The following is a 21,138-nucleotide window of genomic DNA, read 5'->3' as shown; positions in this document are numbered from 1 at the left end:
ATTGTTCTTAAACTTTTTAAAGTGTAGTTGCTTTTGTAATAACAACCTTCTTATATGGTCAAAAGACATTTTATAGACTTTTGGAGAGGAGACAAAAAATGAATGGCATGCCTATCGATATTAAAAGCCAGGAATTTACTGTTGGGCCATGGATAACTCTAGAAATTTTGCAACTTTGATACTCTTTATTTACCAAATCTGCTTTTTGTAAAACAAGGTTTTACATTTTATGCAGCAGGTAAAACTGCTTCAAGTATGAAATAAGCCCCAGATAATTGGGTGGGGGTTTAAACTATATTCTGCAGGTAGCTTGATAAATGGATTATATTCTACTGGAGGACTATTTCATTTTAATAATAGGTTTCTCCTTTATTATACACTGCATATGGATGCTGATTTGTTTATGCATAATAAGGTTTCAGCTGTGACTGAATATTTATTGCATATTTTATGCCATGGACTCACCAATGAATGAAGCAGATTGAGCATTCTGGTAAGTGAAATCACAACACATCTGGTTGAGAACCCTGACATAAAGCAAACTAACTTATTAAAGCAACAATCTCTTCAACCTTGTGTGTTAAAAATTCTTTCCAAACCAATGAACGTTCCCAACTACTTATGTTTTTTTTAATCTGGTTTTCTCACTTCATCCTCAGTGAATTCAGTGACAGTCCAAAATCAGACATGGCACCACCTAATTCTGACTGCTATTTGTAAATAAATACTACTTTTTTGATAGCAGAATTCTTAGGAAACAAACAATGATTAAAAAAAGAAAAAGAAATAAAACATGTTCATGTTAAGCCAAATAGTTTTGTACTGAGGATTTGCCAATTTCAATCTTTTTGTGTTTCAAGCTTAACATAAATGCTAAATAACACAAGAAGGGAAAGCTGATGGTTTTGGACAGTGTATAGAACTGAATGATAAAATCTGATAGCAAATCTGGGCAAGAGAAAGGAATTCAACAATGCAGAATGTTTCATTTTACGTAAGCATCCCCTTATCTTTTAACTTTTTAACTTGCTTTCACTCCTATTTTTGACTTTGTTTTTAATCTGTATATCTATGGCTTTATATGGCTTTTATCTGCAAAACTGCCCAGATTCACACAGCTGAGGTCTGATGAATAAATTTGATAAATAAACAAATAAAACATATTCAGATTTTTAAGCCTGAGGTCCCAGAGTTGGTTGCTAGCCTTCTCATTTTTTTCTCACAAAGAACAACGTAAACATGAGTAGATCATCAATAAGGAGAATTTATTTATTATTTCTCAGGCCATTGTCCACAGTTCATCTCAATTTCTTTCCACTGCTACTTAGCACTAGAAGTCAAAGAATCCAATGACTCTGGACAGGAGCTTTCAGTAGCTTGAATATAAAGGATTTTCCCAACTTGCTGTTTTGCTCCTGTGTTTGCTACCCAGAGGACTCTAGTAGGATAGTGCAAAATGCTTCCTTGGCAGTCCCAGAAGTGTTTTTGAAACACCAATTTTGAAAGTTTTGTACAGACTCCAGGTCTTTTTTCAAATTAATGTCATCCAAGATGGTATGTTAATTTCAATAGTTAATAATATACCAGTGCAGTGACTTACTGTGTAGTAAAGAAAATGTTTTACATTGGTTACATTTGATGCCAAAAGGAAAGCTTCTGATTTAAAAAGAGGCTCTTCGTGTTTTTGCTTTTATTCTGAGGATAAAACCCACAAAATGTATATTATCAAGCAAAGAGAGGAGTTTGATCTATTTGTGGTGACAGTGTAGAATAAACGTATCTATGAATTACTTATAGCAGTTCATCCACAAACATGGAAAATAGAACTGATGGAAAGCATTCCATCAATGTAGCCTATTTTCAACTCTACCCAGAAACATTTTAACATAATGTTGCTGACCCCATGTAGCTTCCTCTTTGTTTTTCTGCTAATCTTCTATCATATTAGTTTCATTTAAACATACATAACATATAGATAAGGGAACTGTGTTGTACAGCTACACGACATGTTATTCTGGCCACCTGCAAAAGGAACTATTTGCAAAGAGTTGTGTGGATGTACTCCTCCACATGGTCAGGTGAATTATGCAGAGTGTGTAATCCAACAGAACGTATGCAGATATAACTGTATGCTCAATTTGTATAAAAGCATTAAATCATTGAGAAGTAGAGACAGTCAGTTATAGTCAGATGAATATTAAATGAACGTATGTGTACACCTGAAAGTATATCCTGAGAATAAGAGTCCACACCCTTCTCCAGATATTACATCACTTATGGAAGAGTTCAACTGTATGTGATGGTCAACGACAGATATTGTTAACTTTCCCATTTGCCTCTACTTCATTGGCTACCATATTAATATTACTAAATGTTACAGAACAGCCATAATTTACAATCTATTAATTTCACACATAGTCCATCTAATTCTGGTCATAGGAAATGCTAGGGTCAAAAATAAATACAGCACTATCTGTAATGTCCCAAAGATGCTTTTCCAAAAGGCAACTGGTCTTTCTTCATTTTATTTCTTTGAAAATGTTTGACTTCTCATCCAAGAAAAGATTCCAAAGGGAAAAAAAACACCAAAAAGTCCAGTCCCCTTTTGGAAAAGCACTTTTGGAACAATCATAATGTTGATGGTTGAGAATCTCCATAGACACTATCTGTAATCAGTTGTCTTCTGACTTGGCTAGTTAAAAGATTCCTTGCTGAAAACCCAGGAATGGTCAAATGAACAAAGACTTAATTTCAAAACTTATTAACATAAATGCAATTGACATATTAACTGTATCTTCCATCAGGATTAGATTTGCCATTGTAATGGTTTCTCGTCACTCCAGCTTGTTTAAATTTTGTTTTCACATTCCATGGGTTTTGAAGATCAATGATATTCAGAAACTAAGCCAGCATTTCACCACCCCTTCCAAACAAGATAAATGCAATTTAATTGAAGTTAATCTGTTTCTGTTTGCACTCTCGGTTCACTTAGAGCAATTGCATGATTACAAAGCAGCCAATATCACAATAGCATTAACAAGTGAAGTTCTAGATTCTACAGACAATTTCAAAACAATAATATCTAGATAGGATCCATTTAAAAGTTATTCAGCCTGAAACAGTAAAGTCTTCTGCAAATTGTGAAATGTGTTTATCTATATATTGGAGGAATAGAAAGTAATCAAAGTCACTTTTTTTAAAGGAGATTAAGTTGGCAATTAAGAAATTGCAGAGTGGTCACTTCTCTTGCAGGTAACATAGTGGAAAGTTTAACTAAAGATAAATTTATGGAACATGCAGAAGGATAGGGCTTGCTTAAGAATTTCAACAGTCTTTTTAGAATTCTTCTAAAGTACTCAAGAAGGATAAGGATAGTGGTAATCAATAGGTTTTTTGGACTTTCAAGAAGCTAGGTTAACCCACCCCACAAAAAATTAGTGAGCAAACTTTGCAACAAAGTTATTTAACAAATTTTAAACTGGTTAAAAAAAACACCCCAAATTGGAATGCAAGGACATAAAGAGCAATTGAGTTTGTTGCTTCTTCACTTATTCAGAAAAGAACAGAAACTAAAGATAAGTAACAAGTAGTTTGCTGATGGTATTGAATTATGACGAGTGGGTAAGCAGAAACACACAGAGAAGACTTCCAAAGGAATAAATCCTAAATGTAAAAGTGGACATTAAAATAGCATTCCATGTTGTTGGAAATCCTTAGTACAGGAATAAAAAAACCAAGGATTTTTTAAAAATTGTATCATAACCACCATATCTCAAAAATAATATTGTAGAAATGGAAAAGGTACAAAGGTTGCCAATAGTTTATTGGGCACATAAAGCCCTAAATACTAATAACATTGTTGATTTAACCCTTAACGCCCTAAATAATAAAGGCCTCTCTACCCAAGACGACCATGCTCCATTAGGAACCTACCCTTTTACTAAGTCAAATGGATCAGGGCCTTCTGCTAAGTCCTTGACTTGTGACCGGTCCTAAAGTCCTTGACTTACGACTGGCCGCAAGTCCTCGACTTACGACTGGCCGCAAGTCCTCGACTTATGACTGGACGCAAGTCCTCGACTTACAACTGACAGCCAGCAACAGCTCAGCCGCACCTGATTGGCAAAGGCGCAGCTGGCTGAGCGCAGGCTGTCTAAGCATTCCTATTGGTCACCCTGCTTGACAGCTCTAGTATAAATAGCTGTCAAGCAGGGCGAGGTGCTGAATCTCTGTACATAGTTTGTTGTTGCCGTTCTATCGAATAAATAGCTGCTCTTCTTACGTCAGTTGCCTCACGCCTCTTCGATTAATAGCGAATCTAACATTGGCGACGAAGGTGGGAAGCTGAAGGTTCCAGCCTGAACAGCTACGAGAAAAGGAAACTCAATTAATTTCCTTTCCGTCTACCCAAAAATTTTTTTTTACCTCAACTCCGCAGCAGCTATGGCTTTGCTGCCGCCTTGGTTTCTTACAGTGTTTTGAGTGCTTCCTCATCGCAAATAATAATCATCAATTACCCTCGGAACACAAATGCAGTTTTTTCTTAAGCTCGTGCAGTCCCGAGATGTTTAACACACCTAGAGCTCTCACTTCACCTTTGGCAGTGTATGAGCTCAACTGGGACACTCTAATCAGCAAGCTGAGGAACCACTACAACCCGACGCCATCTAGAATAGCCCACCGGTACGCTTTCAGGCAGTGCGTACAAAAAGACACTGAGACTGTAAGCCAATTCTTACAGTCTCTGAGAACGGCAGCTATTCAATGTGAATTTGTCGACCTCGACGATTCCTTGGTCGAGCAGTTCGTCTGCGGGGTTCACGATCTCCGCCTGAAGCGCCTTTTCACCCTAAAGCAGGCGGTGGAGGAAGCTACATCTGCCGAGCTTTCCGAACAATCAACGGCTGAGATGCACCGCTACCAACAACCGCTTTCTCCTTCCTAGAGAACCTGCCTCATTGATGAGCTGGTTCCCCTGGACGACCTGGAGGATGACCAGGTAGACCGTCTCCGAGCTCTACCCAGATGGCTGCCACCTCAATCGGCAAGCTGCGCTGCTGCAAATGCCTGTTTGGGCTGTGCGGGTAATCACGCCTGCTCCGCTTAAGCTTCCACTTAAGGCTGCTATTTGCTGCCAGTGCGCTAAGAAGAGCTACCTCGCCCAGGTATGCTGTGCCACCCTGCCTCCTGCACCTCAACCCAAGTACCGGCCACCACTTCATCCTTACAGTCAGCCAGCATAACCGCACCTACAACAGCAACACCGCCAGCAGCAGCAGAAGGACGACTGCTACACCATCACTAGGAATCCACCGGACGCCCATGCGAATCTAACACCTTCCTTCAGAGAAGAAAAGGCTTCACATTTGTCAGCCCTGTAGGAAAGAGTCTCTTGTATGTCTTTCAAACTAAGGGCTGTACTTGTTTCAAAACAAGAGTCAGTCCCTACTTTGGACTTTTCAAGGCAAATTATTTTTGCCATTTTATTGTTGCTTTCAAAATACTTTTTTTTAGAGCAAATCTTCCTTTTTATATATAAAAGTCTTATTATTGATATATTTATCATCATCATCATCATTCTAGCCATTGTCTATCCACTGCAGGATGAAGGCCTCTTTTGCATGTTTCCAACCAATATGGTCCTGAGCTTTCTTTTGCCAATCGGGCTCACAATACTTATTGATGTTGTCGATCCATCTTGGTTTAGGTCTCTTTCATGGATTCTTTTTATCAAGTGGGATCCATTCTATGACTGCCTTGGTCCATATGCCGTCAGTTCCTCTTACTAGGTGACCAGCCCATTTCCATTTAAATTCTTTTACTCTCCTGATGATATTGTATACTTTTATTTGTTCTCTAATTGATGTTCAGATGTTTCTACCTTGTCTTGTGATGCTGAGCGTGTATCTTTCCATGGCTCTTTGTGCCACTCGTAGATTTTGAATCGATTGTGAAGTTAGTGTCCATGTTTCACTGGCATATATTAGAGCATGGAGCGCACACTGAAAACTTTTATCTTCAGGCATAGAGGAAGGTTGTTCTTGAAAATTATGCTTAGCTTGTTGAATGCCTGCCAACCACATTTAACATGCCATTCAATTTACTTTATTGTTATTATCTTCCATTGAGATCCATTGGCCAAGGTATATGTAGTGGTCTACTATGTCTAGTTCTTCCCCAGATGTAAAAATTAGTCCTTCTTTGGTAAATTTATTAAATGTAACCTTGGACTTTTTCAGGTTTATTTTTAAGCCAAATGGTTCTCCTGCTTTGTGCAGCTCTTGTATGAAGCTCTTCTGGGTCTTGTGAGAAGAGGTACCATTGATTTTTATTCCATGTTTTGCCCTGTTTAGTTTGCAAAATACTCCTTCAAGGCAGGCTGAGAAAGGGATAGGCGATATTTATAAATATGACTTATCCCTTTCTCAGCCTGCCTCAAAGGAGTTTTTCGCAAACTAAAGTAGGCCAAAAACATTGCGATATGTCATGATTCGGCCAGTGTCGGTCAGATCATGACATATTGTGATGTTTTTTGTCTTTGCGGAGCTGGGGTAGGTGTGGCCTGTGCATGACGTATCTGGCCCGCAGATCACCAGTTTGACAGGCCTGACATATATAGTTCTACCCTGTTTTGTCAGATTCTTGAAAGAGAGATGGAATGGTAGGGAAGCAAGCAAATAAATATTGTAATATCATGCTTATTTCATTTTACTTTGAGGCAAACCTTCCCCCCCCCCCAAAAAAAAACTCTTATGAATTGGGACAGCCTCCCAAAGTCCAAGTTTCACAAAGAAACTAAAGAAAAGGGTACGTGCAAATCATGGGAAGAATAGATGTCTGGGATAAACAGTCCTCCTTTTGAAAACAGGAGGACGCCAAGATAGGAGAAAGGAGAAGACAGGAACAAGGACACACTGGGCTCTGATTCCTAATCTTCCCAAGAGTCTCTCTTTATTGTTCGGTGGAGTTAGAAAGCCTGGGTACGTTGAGTCAGAGTCACAGATAAGAAGCCCTGTTCACATTGGGCTCCCATTTCAACATAGGTCTTGCTGTTTCACTGAATGTTGGCAATTTTGTGAGCCTCTTGGCTGCATTCAAAAATACTATTGTCAGAAGGCAGAGAAGTATGCAAAGGTGTTTAACTTGCCCTGATAAAACCTGGTTGCGAGAGTGCCTAATCTTCCTTTACTCCCCCCCCCCCCATAACTCCCCAGTTAGGAATGTGCCTGTAGGACTTTTCAATATCCCCCCTGCCCCTCAAATTTGCTTTCCATTTATCTCAGTTTCTGTAATGAAATCTGAAGCATTTTCTTTTCCTTTTTTTTCCCCCTTATTGGATCCAAAATGAATTTCCATACATCAGAAGGTGGAGAAAATATAAGAAAAGTTTTCCTTTTCTTGTATTATGACAGGAGACAGTTACCTGAAATCACACAGTAGAACCAGGATGTAAACTGCAATTAAATTATTTTCTGAAAGCCACCCTTTTGTTTTGTTTTGCAGTTTTCCAACAAAAAATGTGCATGGAAAAGTAAAAATCAGTAGACCCTGTTGTCTACAGTAACATGCAAAAAAGTTATTATTACATCAAATTACTACATAGGTAGTGCATATATGCACACAAACACATAAGGGTTTTGTATGAAAGTTTGTTTTAAATGAAACTCCTGCAGCCAAGTTAAGAGCGGAGCCTAATTTTGGGAAACTGTAGCATCTGGCTGACCTTGTGCAGGTTCAGAAATTAAATAGGATCAGACCTGGTTAGCAATGGACGGGAAATTACAATAAACATTACTATGGTCAAAAGACAGTACAAATGTATGAATGTATGAATGTATGTAATTCCCATCTTTTATTATTTTTATCAATAATGCAAGACAACAAACATAAATAACACCCCTGCATCCTCCTATTTTGCTCACAACAATCACCCAGTGAGATGAGTTGGGCTGAGAGAGAATGACAGGTCCAAAGTCATCTAGTTGGTTAAGTACAGTATAATATAGGATAGGATAGGATATATGATATGATATATAATATAATACAGTGGTTCTCAACCTGTGGGTCAGGACCCCTTTGGGGGCCGAACGATCCTTTCACAGGAGCTGCCTAAGACCATCGGAAAACACATATTTTCAATGGTCTTAGGAACCGAGACACCAATTTTATGGCTGGGGGTCACCACAACATGAGGAACTGTATTAAAGGGTCGTGGCATTGGAAAGGTTGAGAACCACTGATATAATAAATATAATATAATATATAATTATGTGCATATAAATATATATATTTGCTACTTTATTGTTGACTCAAAACCCTGTTTAGATGTGTCCATGTAATCAACTAGGAGCCAACGTGCCTTAAAAGATTTTCTTTTGCTTAAAATAGACATACTGTATCTATAACCACATAGAGGTTGCTCTGTGCCAAATAGCCACAACCCTCTTTTCAAATATCATGTTGCTCCTTCCTCATGGGGACACGGTGCATAATTGTGAGTTGTTGTGAGTTTCAAACACAAATATGTACTGATTCTTCTGTTTGATACTCAAAATGTGGAAGCAAGAGATCAGCGTGGTATAACGGTTAATTTATTTAATCTAACTCTCCCTGGTTGAAGTCATCTGTTCTAGCATGGAGCTCACCAAGATAGTCTGTCAGTCACCCAGATCAATTCTCAGATCAATCTCACAAGTTATAGATAATAACATCAAAGGAACGCTTAGTTTGTTCCATACCCATAAGCTGTCTTTCATTTGTGGGTGGAGACCCAAAATAAATGAATAACTTGTTCACCTTGAAAAATTAGGATGCCTTCTTTAATTATCCAGCGACACCTGGATAAAAAGAAACAAACATCCAAAGTATTGAATAAAAGTTCAGTATCTCTACAATTCCTTGGCTCTTTTTAATGACAAAGTGCTGCACTTATAATTTGTACAACGTCCTCCTCTGCCTTTTTGAATGGAAGATTATGTTATTGTTTTCACTGGCTTACTGTATGCTACCTTCGACCCTCCATTTTTGGAAGCAGAACAGAGGGCTAATTTATTTATTTAAAAACTAATATAGAGTGAGTGTCAGGTTTACACACCTTTTTTTCCTAACCAAGCAAAGTGAGTTTACACAGAGAGAGAGGTGGGGGGGGAGGGAGGGAGGGAGGGAGGAAGAAGGAGAGCGAGAAAGATGCCAGAAGCTTCATTGAAAATGAAGGCTCATGCCACTAAAACTCTGGAGTTTTTTGTGATAAATTTCTCAAAAAAATTATCTTCCTTGCCTTGTATGTGCTGTGTTACTGAATATACAAATTTATACATTGCCAATAAATTTCAGTCTTATTAATTCTTATTGTTTAAGATTCAAAGGGGAGCATAAGAGATAATGTCTTTTCTGGGATGGTACTACTGGTGTACAGTTCCCTTCTTGCAATGTCTTCATAATTACTATAGTCCTCTTTTATCTGCTACGCTTTTCATAATTACTTATACAATTCTATCTATTTAAATTTAAGTGAGAGCCAGGACTTAAGGCACAAGGCTAGACACTGGGAGACTCTGAGTTCTAGTCCTATCTTAGGCTTAAAGTCAGCTGGGTGACCTTGGGCCATTTTTATCTCAGCCCCAGGACAAGACAATGGCGAACTACTTCTGAAATCTTGCCAAGAAAACCTGTTCAAACGGTTGCCGGAAGTCAACAGAAGAACACAGACACAAAAAGCTTAACTATTTTAAAGAGTCACTTAGGTGAGTTACATTATATAGAAATGTAATGAATGAATCAATGAGAATAAACAAACAAACGAGAAAGCCTAACTATATTAAATGAGATATAGTATTATACTATAAGGTAAAGGTAAAGGTTCCTCTCGTACATATGTGCTAGTTGTTCCTGACTCTAGGGGACAGTGCTCATCTCCATTTCAAAGCCGAAGAGCCAGCACTATCCAAAGACATCTCCGGGGTCATGTGGTCGACGGAATGCTGTTACCTTCCCACCAAAGTGCTTCCTGTTTTTCTACTCTCATTTTTACATGCTTTCAAACTGCTAGGTTGGCAGAAGCTGGGACAAGTAACGAGAGCTCTCTCAGTTAAGTGGCACTAGGGATTCAAACCACCAAACTGCCAACCTTTCTGATCGACAAGCTCAGCAGCCACTGAGCCACTGTGTCCCTCATTATACTATACTAAAAGTGTTTAGAATTGATGCTGTTATTTCATGATGGTATTTAAAAAGAGACTGTGGCGAGGTTTTTGATACTGTTGTACTGGATGACATTATTTTCCATTACTACATTCATACTCATTGCCATTAATATCCTTTGAAGCAGTGGTGGGATTCTGGTTCTGTGGGTGTGGCTTGGTGGGTGCAGCGGGATGGCCGTGGCAGGGGTATACTGTAAAATCTTGATTTCTATCCCACTCCAGGGGGAAGTTACTGCAAAATCTCTTACCAATCAGCTGGGACTGGGGAGGCAGAGAATAGATGGGGGCAGGGCCAATCAGAGGTGGCATTTACTGTTGTGTCCTCAGAGAAACGACTGGCGGCAGCCGAGAAACACTGGGCGGCCCTGATTGGCTGAGGCGCGCCTACCGGCTGGCGAGAAAATTACACCTTTCTCATTGGTTCCCCGCCTGACAGCTCCAAGTATAAATAACTATCAGGCGGGTCAGTTGCTGTTCTGTTCTGCCTTTACTATTGAAGTGTTGTTGTTAAATAAATAGTTTAAACCTTCCTCACCCTCCATTATTCGCGAACCGCAGGAACATAAAACTGGCGACGAAGGTGTTGGACTCGGACCCAACTCAAGTACCGGCCATGGCCACAGAGATGGTATTTGCCGCTTTTCGCCCTGAGGTAGTATCCTGGGACGCTTTCCTTGAACGCTTCGAGTGTTTTCTCCAAGCGCACGACCTCATCAAACTCTCCCTTGACCGCAAATGGGGATTTTTCTTAAATTACTGTGGCCCCGAAATGTTCGTCACTGCTTGAGCGCTATCCTCACCCACCCCTGTCCACACAATGCCGTGGGACTTGCTCCTCACTAAACTGAAAACTCATTACGCTCCCATGGGATCCCGTTTCGCCCGGCCGCAATTTTTCCACAAGAGCATTCAGGCTGAGGAGGAATCGATCAGTCACTACATCGCTTCCCTCAGGGCTGCCGCCATACACTGTGAATTCCCTGATTTGGACGAGCCCTCCTCGAGCAATTTATCTACGGTCTCAAGGACCTACATCTCCACCGGCGCCTCCTAGCTCGTTCTGAACTGTCTTTAAAAATCGCTGTGGATGAGGCTCGCACCTCCGAAATGGCCGACCAGTCCACTCCCACCCTCCACAGGTTCGCTCCACAAAATGCAGCGCCTTTCCCTGAAGCCTCGGTTCACTCCCAACGAGATTCCAGTGACTTCCAATCTGACCTGGACCTCGCCGTGGACCATCTCAAGTTGCTTCCCCACAAAGACGGAAGACAAGCCTCAGTTGTGGAGGCCAGCACTCCCGTTCCACCTGTAGATTTCGATCTGCTGTCTGCCGCATTTGCGGCAAAAAGGGCCACCTTGCCGCTGTCTACCATTCAGGCTCTGCTGCCCACCATCCTACTGACTTCTCTGCCTCCTCCCGCTGCTCTGCCACCCCACTTGCCACCAGACGTCAGAACTGTTTTGCCATTGGAGATGCTGAGGACACCATTCCCGAATGGGTCGTCGACACTGCCTCAAGTACCATGGGGGGTCGTGGTAAGCTGCACCTCCGTCTCTCTCTCGAAGGCCGGCCTTACAACATAGAACTGGACATGGGCTCCGCAAGGTCCATTATGTCCTGGGACACCTTGCACACCCTTATACCTCGCTTCCAGCGCCCCCAGTTAACGCCATCTACCTGCCGTTTAAAAGATTACCAGGGAACCCCATTCCTATAGTCGGTTGCGGCCGTTTCCTAATACAGTACGGCCGTTTCAAAGGGTTCTTGCCCCTCATAGTGGTCCAGGACCATTTGGCCTCCTTACTGGGACTTGATCGGTTCCGGGCGTTAGGGCTCACTATCTCAGGCATCCACTCCACCCAAGTGGGGGATGAAATTGCCGCCCTAGTCTTGGAATTTGCTGACGTTTTCGACCCATCTTTGGGCTCTTACAAGGGAGACCCCCTATCTCTCACTCTCGACCCACAGGTGGCCCCCATTCACCTTAAAGCCCGGCAGTTACAACTCCCATTAAGGGAAAAAGTCAATGCCGAAATAGACCAACTGCTCGCCCAATGGGTTTTGGAACAAGTTGATCATTCCCGGTGGGAAACGCCTATTGTGGTCCCGCTTAAGTCTGACGGATCCATTAGGATCTGCGCGGACTATAAATCAACTGTAAATAAAGCATTGCAGGCCCATCCGTACCCTGTGCCTGTCGTGCAGCACATATTGCACTCCTTGGGCAATGTCAAAATCTTCGCCGAACTAGACCTAGCACAGGCGTACCAATAACTTCCCATCGACGATGAAACCGTGGCTGCTCAGACTATCGTCACGCACCGCAGCGCTTTCAAATGCCGGCGCCTGCAGTTTGGCATTAGCGTAGCTCCAGGCATTTTTCAGGGATTAATGAAGCGCCTGCTCCATGGCATCCCTCACATTACCCCTTAGTTTGACGATGTTCTGATCGCTGCTGCTGACCTGTCAGGGCTCGTCAAAACCCTTCGAGCCGTGTTGGCGCGTTTCCGCGCCTCTGGCCTCCATCTGAAGCGCTCTAAGTGTCACCTCGGAGTGCCTGCTGTTGAATTCTTGGGGTATCTAATAGATCAATTTGGTACCCATCCCACTCCCTCTGAAATTGAGGCTATAACTTCAGCTCCCCCGCCAACCAATAAGACGGAACTGCAAGCTTTTTTAGGCCTTCTTAATTTCTACTCTTTTATTCCTCACAAAGTCTCTGTCGCTGAGCCACTCCATAGATTGTTGGTCAGCTCCGCGCCATGGACTTGGACAAGCCGTGAGGCGCAAGCACTCGCGGCTGTCAAACAACTATTGACCTCAGCCCCCGTTTTGACCCAATACAATGAGCACCTGACACTCGTCCTGGCCTGTGACGCCTCTACATTTGGAGTGGGGGCCGTCTTAAGTCATTCCTACCCTAACGGAACAGAAGCCCCTATAGCATTTTACTCCCGCACCTTGTCCACACTGAAGCGTAACTATAGCCAGCTGGATAAGGAGGCACTGGCTGCCGTGGCGGGAGTAAAACGTTTCCATCACTATCTATACAGTCACCCATTCCTGCTCCTAACAGATCATAAACCCCTCCTCGGTATCCTAGCAGGGGATTGTCCCACCCCTCCAATCATCTCCCCCGTATGGCCCACTGGGCCGAATTCCTGACAGCTTATTCATACACCCTGTCCTACCACCCTGGCAAACAAATGGGGCATGCAGATGTCTTAAACCGTTGCCCGCTGCCCCTCTTAGTATCTGACCCTGCCCCCTCCACGACTGTTTTCCTCATTGACGACCTGCACCTTCCCTTGTCAGCTACTGACATCGCGCAGTTCTTCCTGAAAGACCCTGTAATCTCCAGGGTGCTTGACGCAGTTCGCAGGGGCTGGACCTTTGAGTCCTCGCATGCCCAATTCCTCCCTTATTTCCGCCCCCTGCAGGGTTGCCTTCTCTGGGGCACTCGTGTAATTGTCCCCTCCACCCTCCGTAACCCTATATTGACTCGCTTCCATGAAGGTCACCCAGGCATAGTGCAGATGAAAGCCCTCGGCCGCAGCTATGTCTGGTGGCCCTCCCTGGATTGCCACCTGGGTTCAGCAATGCCCTCAATGCCAAAGTGTGCATCCGGCGCCTCCCGCTGCCCCACACAGAGACTGGGAAACTCCCATGGCACCGTGGAGCTGCCTCCACATTGACTTCATGGGCCCCATAGCTGGTCAAACCTTCTTCATTGTAGTTGACGCTTTGTCTAAATGGGTCGAACTTTTTCCCATGCGCAGCACCACCTCTGGGGCCACCATTCAAATTCTGGACACATTTTTCACGACACACGGCCTTCCGGACATTGTTGTGTTGGACAACGGGCCTCAGTTTACCTCCGAGACATTCCAAACCTACTTGGTTAGCCTGGGTGTTCGCCACGCTCCGGTCACACCATTTCACCCAGCAGGAAATGGCCTGGCCATTTCCCACGGGGTGCGTTGCTGTGCGTTCGGTCAAGGAAGCCCTCTGCCGCATGGGCCCTCTCCCATGGTCCACCAAAATTCAAACCTATTTACGTGCCCAGTATTCCACTCCATGCCCAACGTCTGGCAAGAACCCAGCAGAAATATTGATGGGCCGCTGACTCCACACTACGCTTGATCGCTTCCATCCATCTTACTCCCCTTCCGATTCCCGTTCTGCAGGGACCCCCAGGTCTTTTCTGGTGGGAGAGGGGGTGTTCGCCCGTAATTTTGCGGGCAATCCCAAATGACTACCAGGGCTAATCACCGAGATAACGGGGCCCTGTTCTTACAGGGTCCAACTCCATGATGGGAGACAGTGGGGCCGCCATATAGACCAACTCCGCCACAGCGAACCAGAGAGACCTCCTATTCTGTCGGCTGCAGGATGCCATCTGCCAGCCTGCAGTTGCAGAAATTCCAAAAACCGCCAGACCGACCTGAGCGTCACCCGCTGCAATCTTGCCAGCTGCCTTACCTTTAAGAGATGACTTCACCCTCGGAATCGACCCTCCTGCTCGTTCCTCCTCACCTATTCGATGGCATGACGAGGCCGGCACTCCTCCTCCATCAATGGACACACCCTTACAAAGGTGATCCCAGCGCATGGGCAGACGCCCGGCATACTTACAAGACTACACATGTGCGATCCAGAGGGAAGGAGTGTTGTGTCCTCGGAGATACAACCGGCGGCAGCCGAGACACACTGGGAGGCCCTGATTGGCTGAGGTGCGCCTACCGGCTGGCGGGAAAATTACACCTTTCTCATTGGTTACCCGTCTGACAGCTCCAAGTATAAATAGCTGTCAGGCGGGTCAGTTGCTGTCCTGTTCTGCATTTACTATTGAAGTGTTGTTGTTAAATAAATAGTTTAAACCTTCTTCAGCCTCTGTTATTTGCAAACTGCAGGAACGTAAAAATTTTCCAGTTCTCCAAACTACTCAAAATTTCTGCTACCGATTCTCCAGAACTGATCAGAACCTGCTGAATACCACTTCTGCTTTGAAGACAAGTTATGGAATGATCAATCAGTTAAAGTTTTAGAAAAACTTGCCATAACACATGCGTGTGCCACAGCGGATGGGAGCAAGGCAATGATACCACCCTTTGGTACAGGTAATCCTCAATTTATGTCCACAACTGAGCCCAAAATTTCTGCTGCTAAATTGTTAAGTCAGTTTTGCCCCATTTTGCAACCTTTCGTGCCACAGTTGTTAAGTGAATCTCTGCAGTTGTTAAATTAGCAACATGCTTGTTATGTGAATTTAGCTTCCTAGTTGTCAGAAGATAGCAAAAGGTGATTATGTGAATATAGGCCAGCTGCCAAGTGTCCAAATTTTGATCAAGGGATTCTGCAACAGTCATGTGAAAAACAGTCATAAGTCACTTTTTTTTCAGTGCTTCTTGTAACTTCAAATGATCACTAAATGAATGGTATGTAAGTCAAGGACTACCTATATCAGGTCTACTTTGTGTGCTGATGGAAAGGGACTATCCAATCAAACTGCTCATTTTACTCCATCCTGTATCTTCAGCAAGATATAAGATAATCCTGCCAGGAATAAGAATGACCTTACTCATAGGAGCATTGCAAGAGGAAACATGTAATGAAAACTGTAAAGTATTAGTCAAAAATACTGCTTAAATTATTAAAGTACAATACAGGACCATCCTCTATGTAATATTTGCCTAAGGCTATTCAATTATAATCTGAACAGCATATAAAACTATGCATGAGAAAGCATTCTCATGGGAAAATTGCTGATATAGGCTTGGAAACGATACACATTTCATACTTTGGGGGTAGGTCAATAACATGGTAAGTAAAACTAGTCCCAAACTTTAGCTTATAAACATTTTAAGATAGTCCAGAAACAGGAGAAAATTATTTGATTCGCCTAGTTATTACAATGTCCTTGGCAATCAGATAACCATAGTCCACAAAATGTGAAATATGTCATCAAAACTTTATTTGACTGTGTGATGTTCCTTGGCTCTGTTGCTTCCCTCAGACTTCGCTCACCCACGCATCATCTGCTAGACAATACAAGCAAAACCAAAGTCAACAAGAATTAGAGGTATCTAAACTGGAAAAAAAAAACAGAAAGAGGTGTACTGTAAAAGATAAATGATTCTGGATTCCACTCAATATTCTGAAATTGGATAATCCAAACACATGCTTAGCCAAATGTTTTGAAGTCATCCTTCTGGGAGCTCACCAAAGCAAAAACAACCTACTGTTTAGCCATCAATCTGGGAAGGCACAGATGTTCTGGGGGATTTGGGATATTTAATGAGACTTCTCATTAAAGTACTTGGTATGGGAGGGGATAGAAGTCTTGTAAATAAATAGATAAATTTCGGCAGTTCAAATCCCTAGTGCCACATAACAGAGTGAGCTCCCGTTACTTGTCCCAGCTTCTGCCAACCTAGCAATTCAAAAGCAAATAAATAAATAAATAAATATTAAATGAACAGAGGAGGTTTCATTAGGGCGTTCATGTTATATCAAATTGTTGATTTACTATGTTATCCGTGATCTAAAAGATGAATTTGTACTTTTTCCTCCATGAGATGCAACTTGATTACAGTACAATTATGTCAGATATAAAAATATATTTGCTCATTGATAAAACAAACAACTAATCCAATTGTAATGCTAGATTTCTATTCCAGAGCCCTTCTTAATCCATTTCTCAAAATGCACCTTTCTCCAACTTTAGCAACATGTCTTTTTTTCTTAGAAAAATTGATTCCTTGAACACACCAAGACCCAGATTGTTGGGGGCAATATGGACTCTGTAAACTGCTTAGAGAGGGCTGTAAAGGACCGTGAAGCAGTATAAATCTAAGTGCTATTGCTATTCGCTTAACAACTATGTGATTTATTTTATGGCTATGATGACTCATTTTATGACCATGGTAAAATATGGTTGTAAAATTCTGTTCAGTCACATGATGACTTGACTTATGATCACACCAACTGATGACCAAAATCCTAATCCCAACTGTGGTTATGGATGGAGAAATATTCGTAAAACACATTTGTATATATGTTTTATTTAATGCATTTAAATTCATTTTTTCTAAGGAGGGGTCCATAGATTTCATCAGACTCTCAAAGGTGTCCATCACTTTAAAAATGTTTTATTCTATGAAATCCATGGGCATCAGTTTCTTCCAGTCTCTTATAAAATTCAAATTTGTTCAGTTTCAACAAAGTCCTTGCAGTACTGTTTTTACGGTAGCTAGATCCTAAACAGTTTGTTTAGTTAATCCATATTTTAACTAAACACATTTGACAAGGCTTCATGACTTTTTCCCACATCAGTTCCTATCAGATTTTTTTAAGCTCCACCTTTTTTTCTCTCTTCTGGGGACATATTAAGATATTCAAGGGTGGAAAATTCAAGTCCCCACCATCCCCTTGGGATCCTTTGTGACTCAGTTCTCTGCATTCTCTCATGAAAGAAAATTGCTTTACAAACATATTGAAACAAGTTGTCTGAACTGTAGATGATTGAAATTCCATTGTAAGGTAAAGACAGGTCTGGCATCTATTCAAAACTATTTCACATCTTTATATGCTCATTCAAAAGGAATCCAACCTACCATATCAAATCTCAGGATAAGCAAACTGCCTGAGCTTTCAAAATACCTGATGAACTTATCTCTTTTCTCTAAACTATCTTGTAAAGGACTACGCCAGCTTCTTTACGGATATATCATTAAAAGAAACTTTGAACAGGTAGTCCTCAACTTACAACCATAATTAAGCCCCAACTTTTATGTTGCTAAGTGAGAAATTTGTTTAGTGGGTTTTACCCCATTTTATGACTTTTCTTGCCACATTTGTTAAGTGAATCACTGCAGTTGTTAAATTAGGAACACGGTTGTTAAATGAATCTGGCTTCCTCATTGACTTTGCTTGTCAGGTGGTCACAAAAGGGGATCACATGACCCCGGGACTCTGTAATAAATATTTTTGTACTTTCCAGAGGTGTTGGACGTTAACTTCTTCAATCAGCATGGCCAATGTATCTACCTTATCAGGGGCCCAACAATGGCATTGATATTGGCACTGCTGGTTAATATATACATACACACACACACACACAAACACACATAATCTCAGGATACCTAAAAATTTGCATACAATATATATGTTAAAAATATGTACACAAGTACAATTAAAAAAGCCCAAATCAAAATCCTAAGGATGGAATAAGTCCCTGGAGCTTGTCACTGTTGACAGACATATCAGCACTGGCACGATTATTTTAAATAAGCAAATTGTGAAGAATTAAAGCTTAGATAGTATGAGAAGAACACAGTGTGTACAGATTGCAAAAAAAAAAAACCAACAACCTCATGTTCTAACCTTCACCTGTCAAAAAAGAGATGAATTACAGTACTGTCAATACAAATTGATTTATGAGCAGAACACTGAAGAAACAGTTAGGTAATTGCTTTGTTCGCTATCAGTCACAGATCAAGTCTCACTGCTCAACTTTGGTGCTTTGGGTTCTCTGACAGGTTAACCCATCCATCAAAGTATGTGATAATCTATGTTTCATGATTTTTGTCCAAACTGTTGTGCCCATCCAGAAAATTAGATTTTTTTGTTTTTAATAACTAGCTGATTGTCAGATATGCTGCTGTTCAAAAAGCAACCGGACTTTCTTCTTGTTTTTTCTTCTTCTTGAAAACGATTCACTTCTCATCCAGGAAAATTCAAGGAATTCTCAAGGAAATCCAATGAATTTTAAGGGGGAAAAAAGCAAGAAAGTCCAGTTGCCTTTTGAAAAGCACTTTTGGGACAACCACTACCAGGATGATTGAGGATCTCCATAGACAACTGACTGATCCAATAAATATAAAAATTGCACCTACATATCAGTGGTGGATTGCAGGAAGTACGCCCCGGTATAGGCGTATTGGAGCCTGCCCGGAGCACAGGGTACCGTTCCGGTGCTCCGGAGAGCCCACACGCCCACCTGAGCTCCTTACCTGTCCTTTAAGCCTTTGGTGCTTCCACACATGCGCATGGTGCGTACGGAGCCTGCGCGATGTTTCGCCGAGCAACTGGAGCATTGCGGAGTCTTGCGGAGGTGTCGCAGGCAAGTATGATGCATGCGCGCACCGCGCACATCCATGTGGGCGACGCCGGGCCCATTCCAACTGTACTGATTGGAACGGGATCTGGAACCCATCACTGCTACATATATGTGTTTCCTGTATAAATCTACCCTACAATGTTAACCAAAATAACATTCCAAAATCTTTATAAGATCTGGTACTCCTTGTGGGGTGGGGGGGGTTGTCTTGTTTTGTTTATGGGTATACTGCAATATCTTCTTTTCTGTTTTTTCTCCCTAATCCTTCATTCAGTAACTGCAGTAATTTCTCCATGTATTTTCCCCAACCAGAAATATCCCACAGGTGAAGACTATAAATCCGACCAATATAGAAAACAAGCTAATTCCAAATGAAAATTACTCAACAAAAGCAATTCAATTAAGCTAAGCAGGAGGCCATTATCATACTTTACATTCCCTGCTGTCATGGCCAAATGACCAGCAAAACTCCCCAGATTGGGAAACAAAACATATCCAAGGACTGAAATGCTTGCACAACAAAAGTATATGAAACATATAGCAACACAAAATGCACTGTGTGACTAGATATATTTCTGCAGAATTTCTGGTAACTGTAGATTGATCTCAGGAAAGACAGTATGGAAATAGATAGTATGGACTGGACCTTTGCTTTTTCTGATGGATGCTAAGCGCCTTCAAATTACTTATTTCATTTGTATGCCGTGTTTCTTCAAGAAGAGGAACAATGACATTGTTTCCAGGCACTAAATTGAAACAGACTTGATGCCTCATCCTGTACCTTCAGGCACTGAGAAGGTAACCTAGCACCTTCCAGATATTTTGGACATCTCCATAATTCCTACTTTGTAACTATCCTTGTTGATTCAGATTTGTGGCTTTATTGCTTTTTATTATTTTTATATTGGTTTTTTGTAAGCTGTAAGCTTTTTTTTTAAAAAAAAAACCTTTGTAAACCTTTGTGGGACGTGGTAGCTCAGTGGCTAAGATGCTGAACTTGTCGATCAGAAAAGTTGGCAGTTCAGGGGTTCGAATCCCACAGTGAGCTCCCGTTACTTGTCCCAGCTTCTGCCAACCTAGCAGTTCAAATGCATATAAAAATGCAAGTAGAAAAATAGGAACCACCTTTGGTGGGAAGGTAACAGCGTTCTGTTCGCCTTTGGCATTTAGTCATGCTGGTCACATGACCATGGAGATGTCTTTGGACAGCGCTGGCTCTTCGGCTTTGAAACGGAGATGAGCACCGCCCCCTAGAATCAGGAAGACTAGCACATATATGCAAGGGGAAGCTTTACCTTTACCTTAAACTGTCCAGAGTCACTGAGAGTGAGCTGGATGGCGAAATGAATGTTCTTAAATGAATAAATATTATTGTACTTTCCAGAGGTGTTAGCCTTTAACTTCTTCAATTAGCATGACCAACATATCTGAATATTATCATGTGCAAAAAATTGGCCCTACGGGCAAACTGGAAATTCAGGAACAGACTTCCGGTTCGCTCGTTGGGCTGGCTTTAGCTCTCCGGAGCCTTCAGGCGGCTTCCCTGAACGCTCCAGAGAACTAAAACCAGCTCTACAAGCAACCCAGTTCCAGTTTGCTTGTAGGGCCGGTTTTTGCCCTCTGGAGCATTCAGGTGCCTTCAGGAGGCTTCCCTGAAGGCTCCGAAGGGCAAAAAACAACCCTATGAGCAAACCGGAACTGGGTTGCTTATAGGGCTGGTTTTAGTTCTCCGTAGTGGTCAGGGAAGCCTCCTGAAGGCTCCAGAGGGCTAAAATCAGCCCGAGGAGCGAACCGGAAGTCCGTTCCTGAAATTC

This window comes from Natrix helvetica (assembly GCF_964273705.1).
Source record: "Natrix helvetica genome assembly, chromosome: 1".
Classification (NCBI taxonomy): domain Eukaryota; kingdom Metazoa; phylum Chordata; class Lepidosauria; order Squamata; family Natricidae; genus Natrix; species Natrix helvetica.
This window is presented reverse-complemented; position numbering follows the sequence as displayed.